At 42.1% G+C, this 10,000-nt stretch overlaps 1 protein-coding gene and 2 non-coding genes across 5 annotated transcripts in view; 1 reads left to right on the forward strand and 2 right to left on the reverse strand.

The window, feature by feature from the left end:
• Positions 1-3,117, reverse strand: part of LOC123499591 (ras and EF-hand domain-containing protein homolog) — a 55,384-nt gene extending 52,267 nt beyond the window's left edge. The window contains exon 1 of one of the 3 annotated variants that reach the window (XM_045247843.1): positions 2,922-3,117. The gene's annotated coding sequence lies outside the window, so the exon portion shown is untranslated. Of the gene's footprint in view, positions 1-2,756; positions 2,893-2,921 lie in introns of those variants that run through there. The other 2 variants (XM_045247841.1, XM_045247842.1) reach the window with 2 other exon arrangements.
• A 1,507-nt stretch (positions 3,118-4,624) lies between these two features.
• Positions 4,625-4,696, reverse strand: Trnaq-cug. Its single transcript has one exon. It is a non-coding gene; the product is annotated as a tRNA-Gln (tRNA).
• Positions 4,697-5,067: 371 nt separating this feature from the next.
• Positions 5,068-5,139, forward strand: Trnaq-cug. Its single transcript has one exon. It is a non-coding gene; the product is annotated as a tRNA-Gln (tRNA).
• The last annotated feature ends 4,861 nt before the right edge of the window (positions 5,140-10,000 follow it).

Here is a 10,000-nt window from a genome sequence, read left to right on the forward strand (position 1 = left end):
ATGACTGTTTATTTTTTTTCCTGGGGGAGGGAGGGAGGGAGGGAGGGTGGTGTTCTTGATTTGAGATGATGTATGTTTGTTTTTCTGATATTTTTTACTATTAGTTCTATTTTCATGCTTTTGTTTATTCTTTTTTTCAATGCGAGTATCTCTATTTTTACGTCTCAGTCTTTCAGATTTTTTTGTATCAATTTGTCTTTATTAATTAATTATTTAGTTAATTAATTCATCAATTCATTAATTCTTTCTCATCATTTTGGATAATTTTTTTATGTTTTATTATCTTTCATCTTGATAATTTCTTCATTTCTACTAAATTCAAACTTCATCATTCATTCAGTGTCTTATACACTGTTTTTTTTTTTTCATATCCGTCTGAGAAAAGGATGTATAAAGATCAGAAATAAAGCTAACCGTGCATTAGGTTTCATGTTTAGGAGAGATAAGCATGGAAGTCCCAAAGTAATATTGAAGCTATATTTGGCACTTGACTCAAACCTGATTTTGCTCTGCATTTCTGGTTCCTAAGCTAGAGAAAAGGTAAAGGTCTGCTAAAGTCAGTGGAGAGGAGAATAACAAAAGATATAAGGGATTAGAGATATTCCTTACGAAAGGAGACTGTAGCTTTAAAATTTACATACCATAGAGATGCGTAAATTAAGAAATCTGATAGAGGTCTTTAAGTAGTGTAAGGGACGTAACAAAGATGACAAAGATTCGCAGCGCTAGTAATAAGGACAGAACAAGATATAAGAGCTCAAACTTGATATAATAGGATAAAGAAAGAGATAAGAATAAATTGTATCTGAAATAGAATGGTAGGTGAATGGAATAGACTCAGTAATCATGTTGTTAGTGTCATGAGAGAATGTTAAAAGATCAGACGAAATTATGGATGAGGATGAGGTGGAAATAGGTACGCATGTTTTATAAGGGGACTGCCACATGTAGACCTGACACCTTGCAGCCTCTCATGTTTACTCTCTCTCTCTCTCTCTCTCTCTCTCTGAATATTAATAATTCCTTGCTCCCTTCTTTCACATATTCCGGGCATTCCCCTTCCTCTTCCTCTTCCTTCGTCCCTTTCATCCATTATTTGATCCTCTCTCCCCTAAACCATCATTTTCTCTTTTCCCTTTTGTCTTCTTAATATTCCATTCCTGCATCCTCTTCCCCTCACCAACTAAATCCTTTCCTCTCACTTTTCTCCAATGTCTTTCCTATCTCGTCCCCTTACTACCTCATGCCTCCCCTCGCCTTCCTCCCTCACCTTTTACTTTAATCTAATGGTTGTCACAGCCTCAGGTGTCTCGTGTTTTCCTTTTTACTTTTTACTTTATTCTTAGTCTTGGTGTTTAAATCTCTCTCTCTCTCTCTCTCTCTCTCTCTCTCATGTGGAAATGCATAATATTTATCACTAAAAGCTTCAATTTACTTTTAAAACAACACCACAGCACCCGAACACGCAGCAACATCTCCAATTCTGCATTTCATTGGATCTCTTGTCTTTTTCCACCTTCGTTATTTCAATTTTCACTCGACAGGAATAGCAAGACGCGGAAAATATAACGCAGATTGTCCTTCCTTCTTTTTTGGGGTGAAGCGTGGAAATTCTCCGTGTGTTTTCTTGTTAGGCAGCGGCACTCGGATGTCTTTTTTCATGTAAACACTCTCTGGGTCTCTTGGCAAGTCTTCCTTTGGTGTAAAAAATGTCTGAACACTCGACCTTTTTGCTGGCCATGAAGCGCCGGGCCCTCCTCATCTCTTCATCCTTCACGTTATTAACTAGTTTTCTCCCTGACTTTTCTTCAGAACTTTATACTTCACAAATTACTCTTTTATCTCTTGGCAAGTCTCTCTCTCTCTCTCTCTCTCTCTCTCTCTCTCTCTCTCTCTCTCTCTCTCTCTCTCTCTCTCTCTCTCTCTCTCTCTCTCTCTCTCTCTCTCTCTCTCTCTCTCTGTCTTGTTAAAATTGTCGGAAAACTTTTATACTCTTCTTTGAATCTGAAATGCCTCATCGTCTTCGTCGTTTTCAATTTGCGTTAAGCAAATAGTTTGTCAGGTGTTTCCTCTTCAGAACACTTCACTTCACTGCACTTTACACTAGTATCTCACTAATTAACTTCTATAAACACACTTATCTTTTTTCTCCTAACATCAGATCATACACACTTTTTTCTCATTCTATATTTTCTTCGACATTAATTAGTTTCACATAAGAAATTCTCAAAACATTACACTACACTTTGAGAATATTCTATCGCACTTAGTCAACGCTCAACATTTGTTTTGTCCTCATCCACTGCACTGTTCACCGTCTTTTTTTTGTATTATCCACGTTGTCTTTCCTCACAGGAGCTTATTACTACCACACCGTTTCGTTCTTTTCTAACGGACGTGTGTGTGGGCGGACGTTTCGTTATCCTGTCACCGCTCGCTGCTCACTGCTTTGTCCTGTTACCGTGGAGAAGGCGAAGGGAAAAAAGAAAGTGAGAGCTTCTTATTTTTTCCGCGAGAGTTGTCTCCCTTTACGTATCCGTTTTGTTAGTTGCGGTTATCGAAGCTCAAAAGGGACTCCGTGTTTGTGAGGCTTCTGTGGATCTTACGCGTGTCTTTCAGAATACGAGCGTGAGATGTTGTTGTTCAGGGTGGTGGTAATTGTGGTGGGAGGTTGCGGTGTGTCAGAGAGCGTATTTTTTCCTTTTGCCGTGGACTGTTGTTATTGTTAAGAGGAGAGTAGTTGTAGTGATTCTTACTATGATGTGCTGTTACTGTTCTCCTGTGTGTTCGATATAACGACGTTGAAGTAGCGCTGGTGAAGTTGTGGTGTTGATGTGGTGGTGTGAGGTGATGATAGAGATAGGAGTGTTAAGTGTTGTTGTTGGTGGTGGTGGTAGTGACGGCACACACTGAGAACCAACCTGCGAGGGACGCTGGTAGAGGGAGGGTGGAGGCTGGGTGTGTGTGGCGCTGCCCGGCTTAGATGCCTCTCCGTGCCACTCTGCGATTGCTACTTGCCAGCCAACCAGCCAGACAGCCAGCCAGCCAGCCAGCCAGCCAGCCAGTTAGCCAACCAGCCAGCCAGCCAATCAGCCAGCCAGCCAACCAGTCATCTAGCCAGCCAACCAGCCAGCCAGCCAGCCAGCCAGCCAGCCTGCCAGATAGCCAAACAGCCAGCCAGGCAGCCAGCCAGCCAGCTGACTACACAGCCAGTCAATAAGCAATCCACTCAGCCAATCAGCCAACCAGGCAGTCAGCCAGCCAACCGGCCAGCCAGCCGGCTAACAGACCAGCCAACAAGCCACCAAATAAGCCACCTACCCACCCATCCAACCAGCCAGCCAACCAGGCAATTAGTCAAACAGACAGCCAGACATAGGAGACACACAAGAGATGATAGATGGAGTGACAGAAAGGTAGACAGGCATGCAATAAAAGACAGATAGACAAACAAAATAGGATAGTTGCAAAAAAAAAAAAACACAAAAACAAAATCAGATCTGTTTGGAGGATCCTGCAGGTGACAATGGTGGTGATGGTGGTGGTGGTGGTGGTGGTGCCACTAGGAGGGAGGGAGACAGAGAGGGGAGAAGTGGCAGGGATACAGCTGACGGGGACTTGCAAGGGATTAAGGCCAAGGGTCCTTCAAGCTATCCCCTCCCACCTCTCCTGCCTTTTCTTCTCTTCCCTGCCCAGCCCCGCCATGCTTTTCCCTGCACCGCCACGCTCTGCACTGCCACACTGTACCCCGCTTCGTCTTATCCCTCCCACCCCTCTGTCCGTCTATTATTGCGTCAATACAGGAGTGGTGACCCAATCTTGTAGCTTTTTCCTTCTTTATTTTCTTTTTGAACTATACTGACTCCTACTTAAAATGTCAATATGGATGTTGTTGGTGTTATTGTTGTTGTTGTTGTTGTTGTTGTTGTTGTTGTTGTTGTTGTTGTTGTTGTTGTTGTTGTTGTTGTTGTAGTTTTCCATTATTTATCGAATGGCAGGATGTCTGTCTTGAAGCAGCTACCTTCCTTAATGAATGGTACAGTCGTGCCTTTATCTCTTCTGCGTTACCATCTCCAGTGTCACCACTTTTTTGTCAGAGATTTTTCAAAGGTCAGACAGATTATTAGTTGAGATCTCACGTTTCTTTTTTTTATTTTCCGTTGCCAGATTCATTTGTTTGTTTTCATTAGTTTTCTTTTGACTGAGTTGCATCATGCGCGGACTGGAAGCCGAGCAGGAGTCACGTTTCCTGAGTGGGGAGAGAGAGAGAGAGAGAGAGAGAGAGAGAGAGAGAGAGAGAGAGAGAGAGAGAGAGAGAGAGAGAGAGAGAGAGAGAGAGAGAGAGAGAGAGAGAGAGAGAGAGAGAGAGAGAGAGAGAGAGAGAGAGAGAGAGAGAGAGAGAGGTAGCAGTCGACAGTTTACACGAGCCTGTACACGAGCCTGTACTTAAGGATAAATCACCGGAAGTGGGAGAGAAAAAGAATCCTTGCTCTCAGATCTCACTGAGACTCGTTCTCACTTTGTTGGATTCAGTTCAAAGAAATAATGATTACACCTGAGACAAAATTTTTGCTTTCTGCTTTGCCTTCATGCACAGAAATGAAGCAATAAGAAGGTCAACACCAGGTCCCACCGAGACTCGAACTCGGATTGTTGGATTCAGAGTCCAAAGTGCTAACCATTACACCATGGGACCGACAAGGAGCAAAGTTTTGTCTTAAATTATGTACAGTGTGTCAGTAATACCTTCTTTGACTACATCCGATAAGGAATAGAAATCTAGATCAGGATTGGAATCTATATCTTTAATGCAACGTTTCAGAATCCAGGTGTTTCATAATCAATAATCAGGGTGAAAAGATGATTTTTTTGTTATTTTATTCTCTTTTATTCATCAGGATGGAACAAGTAGACCCTGAAGCGTTGCATGAAAGATGTACTATATTCCAAACTTTATCTTGATACTCATATCGAAACTGCTCCCCACGCAAGTCTGTATCGGATGTAATCAAAGAAGGTGTTACTAACACCCTGTATATAAATTAAGACAAAACCTTCCAACTTGTCGGTCCCATGGTGTAATGGTTAGCACTTTGGACTCTGAATCCAACAATCCGAGTTCGAGTCTCGGTGGGACCTGGCGTTGACCTTCTTATTGCTTCATTTCTGTGCATGGAGTTTGCGCAAAGCACAGGACAATAATATTAAGGAAGACACTGCCTGAGGTGCATCCAGGTGCCAAGTCAATAGAGTGTTTTGAAAGAAGATGAGACAGATATATAGATAAATATGACAGGTGAACATAAGGTGTGTTTTATATGGGAACTGCCACGTGTAAGCCTGACTGCTTCTTGCAGTTTCCTATACTATCTTACGTTATTATATTCTAGTGAAAAATCAAACATCTTTATGGATTCAATTCATAATATGTTTTAGTGTTCTCCCTTGCTCTTTCTCTCTGATTTACGGAGAAAACCCATCGATGAGGTTTTTTTCAGATTGTATATGATTATCAGCTAATTAGAGGCCTTAAGATTGAAGACAAACCATACAAGTGAGTGCAGAGGATTCCTTGGCTTCTGACCTGGCCTGCACTTGTAAATCACACACTAGAAGAAAGTTTTCATTCGAAATGCCTCTCAAGAATATATTGGTCCTTCTCCCTCCTGCCACCCTCCCTTCTAGTCCCTGAGTTCCCTCGTGTTCCAACCTCTGTGTACCCTGCTCTTATCCTCTTCCTTCAAGTCTCTTCACTCCCCTGTGCTCTGAATTCCACCTTCTTCACCTCTTGTGCCTGCACACCGCCGCTACCGTCCTCCTCCCAGCAGTACATTCTCCACTTCTCTCCACTCCATTCCACTCTCCACTTCACTCCACACTCCGCTTTCCACAACGTTAATTGATTTTGCGTTTCGTGTTTGAAGTGATGTTCTTTGTCTGTCTGTCTGTCTCTCTCTCTCTCTCTCTCTCTCTCTCTCTCTCTCTCTCTCTCTCTCTCTCTCTCTCTCTCTCTCATATCTCAGCACTCAACGTTAACGACACGCCTTCCCCCTCATCAAAACGCACTCCACCATCCACTCAGGCGCCGATTTCCTTCCATTAGATTAGATTATAGCCGCGTCACGTACACACCAACCCTCCTCTCTTGTTGCCAGTGGTGTGAGGAAATCGCTCGCTAGATGTATGTTAGTTACGAGGCGTCCTTAGCATTGGAGGAGGAGCAAACACCAGGCTCTTATTGAGAAACAGTTTTGCTTTTTGTTTTTGCCACAACTATTTTTCAAAGGTTAATGAATGATTAGCTTCAGAAACTTATGTGGAGGATTAAAATAGTGAAGACTATGGCCATTATCTTCTGACTTTCATAGACCGTTCCTAATGTAAATAGAATGAATGGTCTAATCGTACACAGATCTCAAGGTAGAAATGTGTCCCTGTATTGAAGGGGCTGATAATGTAGAAATATTATTAATGTATCACTATAATCATAAAAAAGATCCCTGAAAAACGATGTAGCTTTAACTAGAGCCTTTTGGAATAGTGAAGGTATGATGCGGAAGTGTTTCAGAATACATGGCTAAGATGACACGTACTGCTCATCGACACAGCTGTCCGGCTTGAGAAGTGTTGTACTGTCTCCTGCTTTCGTATTGTTGTTATGGGTACTGCTTTTCTTCTTCTACTCCTACTACTACTCCTGCTGCTGTTGTTGTCGTTGCTAAAAGCACAACAACAGCAAGACACTTATCCTCCGATTTTGGATAATCCATTTAGTCGTTTTTCTTTAGTTTTGGGACTGGCACCTCAGTAGGCCATGGTGTTCTTTCTTTTGCTCCTCTTGGCCAGATTCACTCTTTCATAAAACAACAACGACGACGACAACAACGACAGCAACAACTATAACAACTGCAACAACAACAATAGCAAACTACTACTACTACTGCTACTGCTACTGCTACTGCTACTACTACTACTACTACTACTTTTACACCCCCACCACCACCACCAGTAGAAAAACAAAGCAGGGACAAAAGAACAATGTAAAGATAATTCCTCAGAGGACAGCCGGCGACTCGTGTGTAGGAGTGAGGTGTGCCTGTGGCGTGTGCTGCCGGGAAAAGAAGGCGCGTTGGGAGGAGACGTAACACTGTCCGAGAAACACAAGTGAAAAGGAATACTTGAAAAAAGAAAAATAAATATGAGAAAAAGAAACTGGAGAGGAATTAGAATGACCTGGAAAGAAAGCTTGCATGTTGGTTTGTTTTAAAGTTTAATTTACATAGTTTCTCATTTGGAAGACAGCGATACGTAATGATGCGTTTCTATGAAATATAATACAGAAGAATACGTAGAACTGAATATGCTCGAGAACAATGATGAACAAAGTATGAAACAAAACAAAAAATATGAAAAAATATACAACTGTTTTTTCATCTTTTATTTTAAGGGAAATGTTGCCTGTCAGAGAAAACAAAAAAAAAAAAAATAGAAAAAAAGGAAATACACACACAAAAAAAAAAAAAAAAAAAAATCCTGACTGACAGACAAGCCACGAAAACTTTTTGAAAAGAAGCATGAATTTGTAATTTCACACACTCGTATATACACACACATACATTTTTTTTTCCTCTGTGAAAGTCATTATTTTAGTGACATGTTAAGGGTTAATTTGTTACTTGAAATAATTGAGCACCCTTTAGTCGCTCGGTTACCTCCTACTTTTGTTAAATGAATGAGCGAAACTGTGTATTTTTCTTCCCGGGAACATGACATGCCGGCTGTTAGCTTTGGTGTTGGGTACGAGCGGTGCGTTGTAGTAAGTGCGGTCATTTGTAGTCTCCTGCTCCCTCGCGGTGGTGCACTAAACCCACCAGTGGAGTCTTTTTCTATTCTGACTACTTGTGGCGCGTTACTATTCGTTTTAGAGAGAGGAACTATTTCACCTTTGTGCTTCTGGTTCAGGCTGATGCTTCCTCTTAGTATGCCGGAACGAAGTATAATGTTTTCTCTTTGTCTGTGAAATGAATGGTGTTTGTGGCGTAATGCTGCTATTGTTCTTGGTCATAATGAGATTAGGGAAGAAAGGGTCAGGGTTTTGTGGCTCGCGCTCAAGGGAGTCTGGCTGTGGTGGCTTACAAAATGAATTAATAGAGGGTTTAGGAGACGTTTTTATGACCTAGTTAGTTTGGAAGGTTACGACGTACACTGCAAACATGTTATAATGTGAAAAAGAATAATAATGGCTTGTATAGGAGACGTTAAGTGGGAGGAAGCGATCTTTAGGTTCATCCAAATTATAAAAGAAAGAAAAAAAAGTAAAAATATTAATTCATAAAAAGATTAAAAACACTACCAATCATGTATACCCTTGCAATTCAACACGAAAGAGAGAAGGATCATCATTCCCCACACCACGAGATTATTTCCTTCCCTCCTAGCAGTATGTAAATAGGAAATACTCACCAGTGAATAAGTAAATAAGTGCCTGGAGTCAATAAATAAATAGGCAACCACCTTATAAACAGCAGGAGGAGGTGGCGCGGCGAGGCGTTGGGAGGGAGGAAGGGAGGCAGGAGGAGGGGGAGAAAACCTTGGCTCTTGGCTTGGGGCGCAAACAAACACTGTGATAAAAGGAATCCTCGTCTTACTTACATTCGAGGCAGTGTCGTGTTGGTGACGCTCATGTGCACTCGTTAGGTGTTGATGATGGTGATAACTATGCCTATCCCCTCTCTCTCTCTCTCTCTCTCTCTCTCTCTCTCTCTCTCTCAGAAGCGACAAAATGGAATGGCAAGCATCTTCGCCGTGCCGTGAATGTGAGCAAGTGTTGGTCCCCATTACGGTGATGATGAGGAGTATTACGCTTAGCAACCCGAGGAGAGAGAGAGAGAGAGAGAGAGAGAGAGAGAGAGAGAGAGAGAGAGAGAGAGAGAGAGAGAGAATGACGTACGTCGAGAGGAAAATAATAGCTGTTAGTTGTGTGTGTGTGTGTGTGTGTGTGTGTGCTTGTGAGTTGAGGAGACTGAAGTGCTGAAGTGCTGTAATGCCACCCTGGTGTTGTTTATGTAATGGCGGTGAGGAGAAGGAGTGGGTGAGTGACGCAAGACCACAAGAGAAGCTGCAAGACGCCAGTAGGCCAACACGTGGCTGTTCCTGTGTAAACCATGTCCATTTATACACCCACGTGTCACCCATATCTATAATTTCATCCAAGTGATCTTTCAAAGCTACTTAGTGGAGACATTATCTCCCTTGTGACTGTGCGTGATTATTATATCTATTCCTGTCACCTACCACTCTGTTTTGATATGTTTTTTTTTTTTTCTGGTCTAAGTTTATGAAGCGTCTTTTCTTATTCTCTCCATTCTTTTCTTTAATGACACGTTTTCATATTCATTCTAGTTACTATTTGGCGATTTTCTACAGCTTCAGAAACTTGTGTGGGGATTGAAATAGTGAAGACTCAGGACCATTAATCTTTTGATCTCCATAGACCTTTCCTAATGTCAATAGAATCGTCTAATCACATCCAAAACTCGTGATAAAAATACATCCCAGTATTGAAGAGGTTAACCAGTGGAATGTAGTTTATGGTGATAGATCTACTAGTGTTGTGGTGCTGTGGCGGTGGTGATGGTGATGATGTGACATTAATAGCTGTTCTGTTCTTGTCACAACGTATCCTTCTTTCTCTGATGGTGGTGCGGAGGTGATATTGATAATGTAACAATGGTGATGAAGCCTTCGACTCCAACGCGCTTCCTTCTTCATTATCCATCGCTGCAGTGAGAGTGAAAATGAGAAATGATGAGAGCGGTCCTTCCTTACTTCCTTCCTTCCTTCTTACCTTCCTTCCTTCCTTCCTTCCTTCCGTAGAGCAACCCTCCACTTTCCAACACGAAACGCTCCCTCGCACCTCTCAGCCTCCTTCACCCTATGCTGCCCACGCCACGTCTTCCAGCTCTTCTATTACTCTAAGTCCTCACCCTTCATCCCTTCC

The sequence above is a fragment of the Portunus trituberculatus genome, chromosome 50 (genome assembly GCF_017591435.1).
Source record: "Portunus trituberculatus isolate SZX2019 chromosome 50, ASM1759143v1, whole genome shotgun sequence".
Classification (NCBI taxonomy): domain Eukaryota; kingdom Metazoa; phylum Arthropoda; class Malacostraca; order Decapoda; family Portunidae; genus Portunus; species Portunus trituberculatus.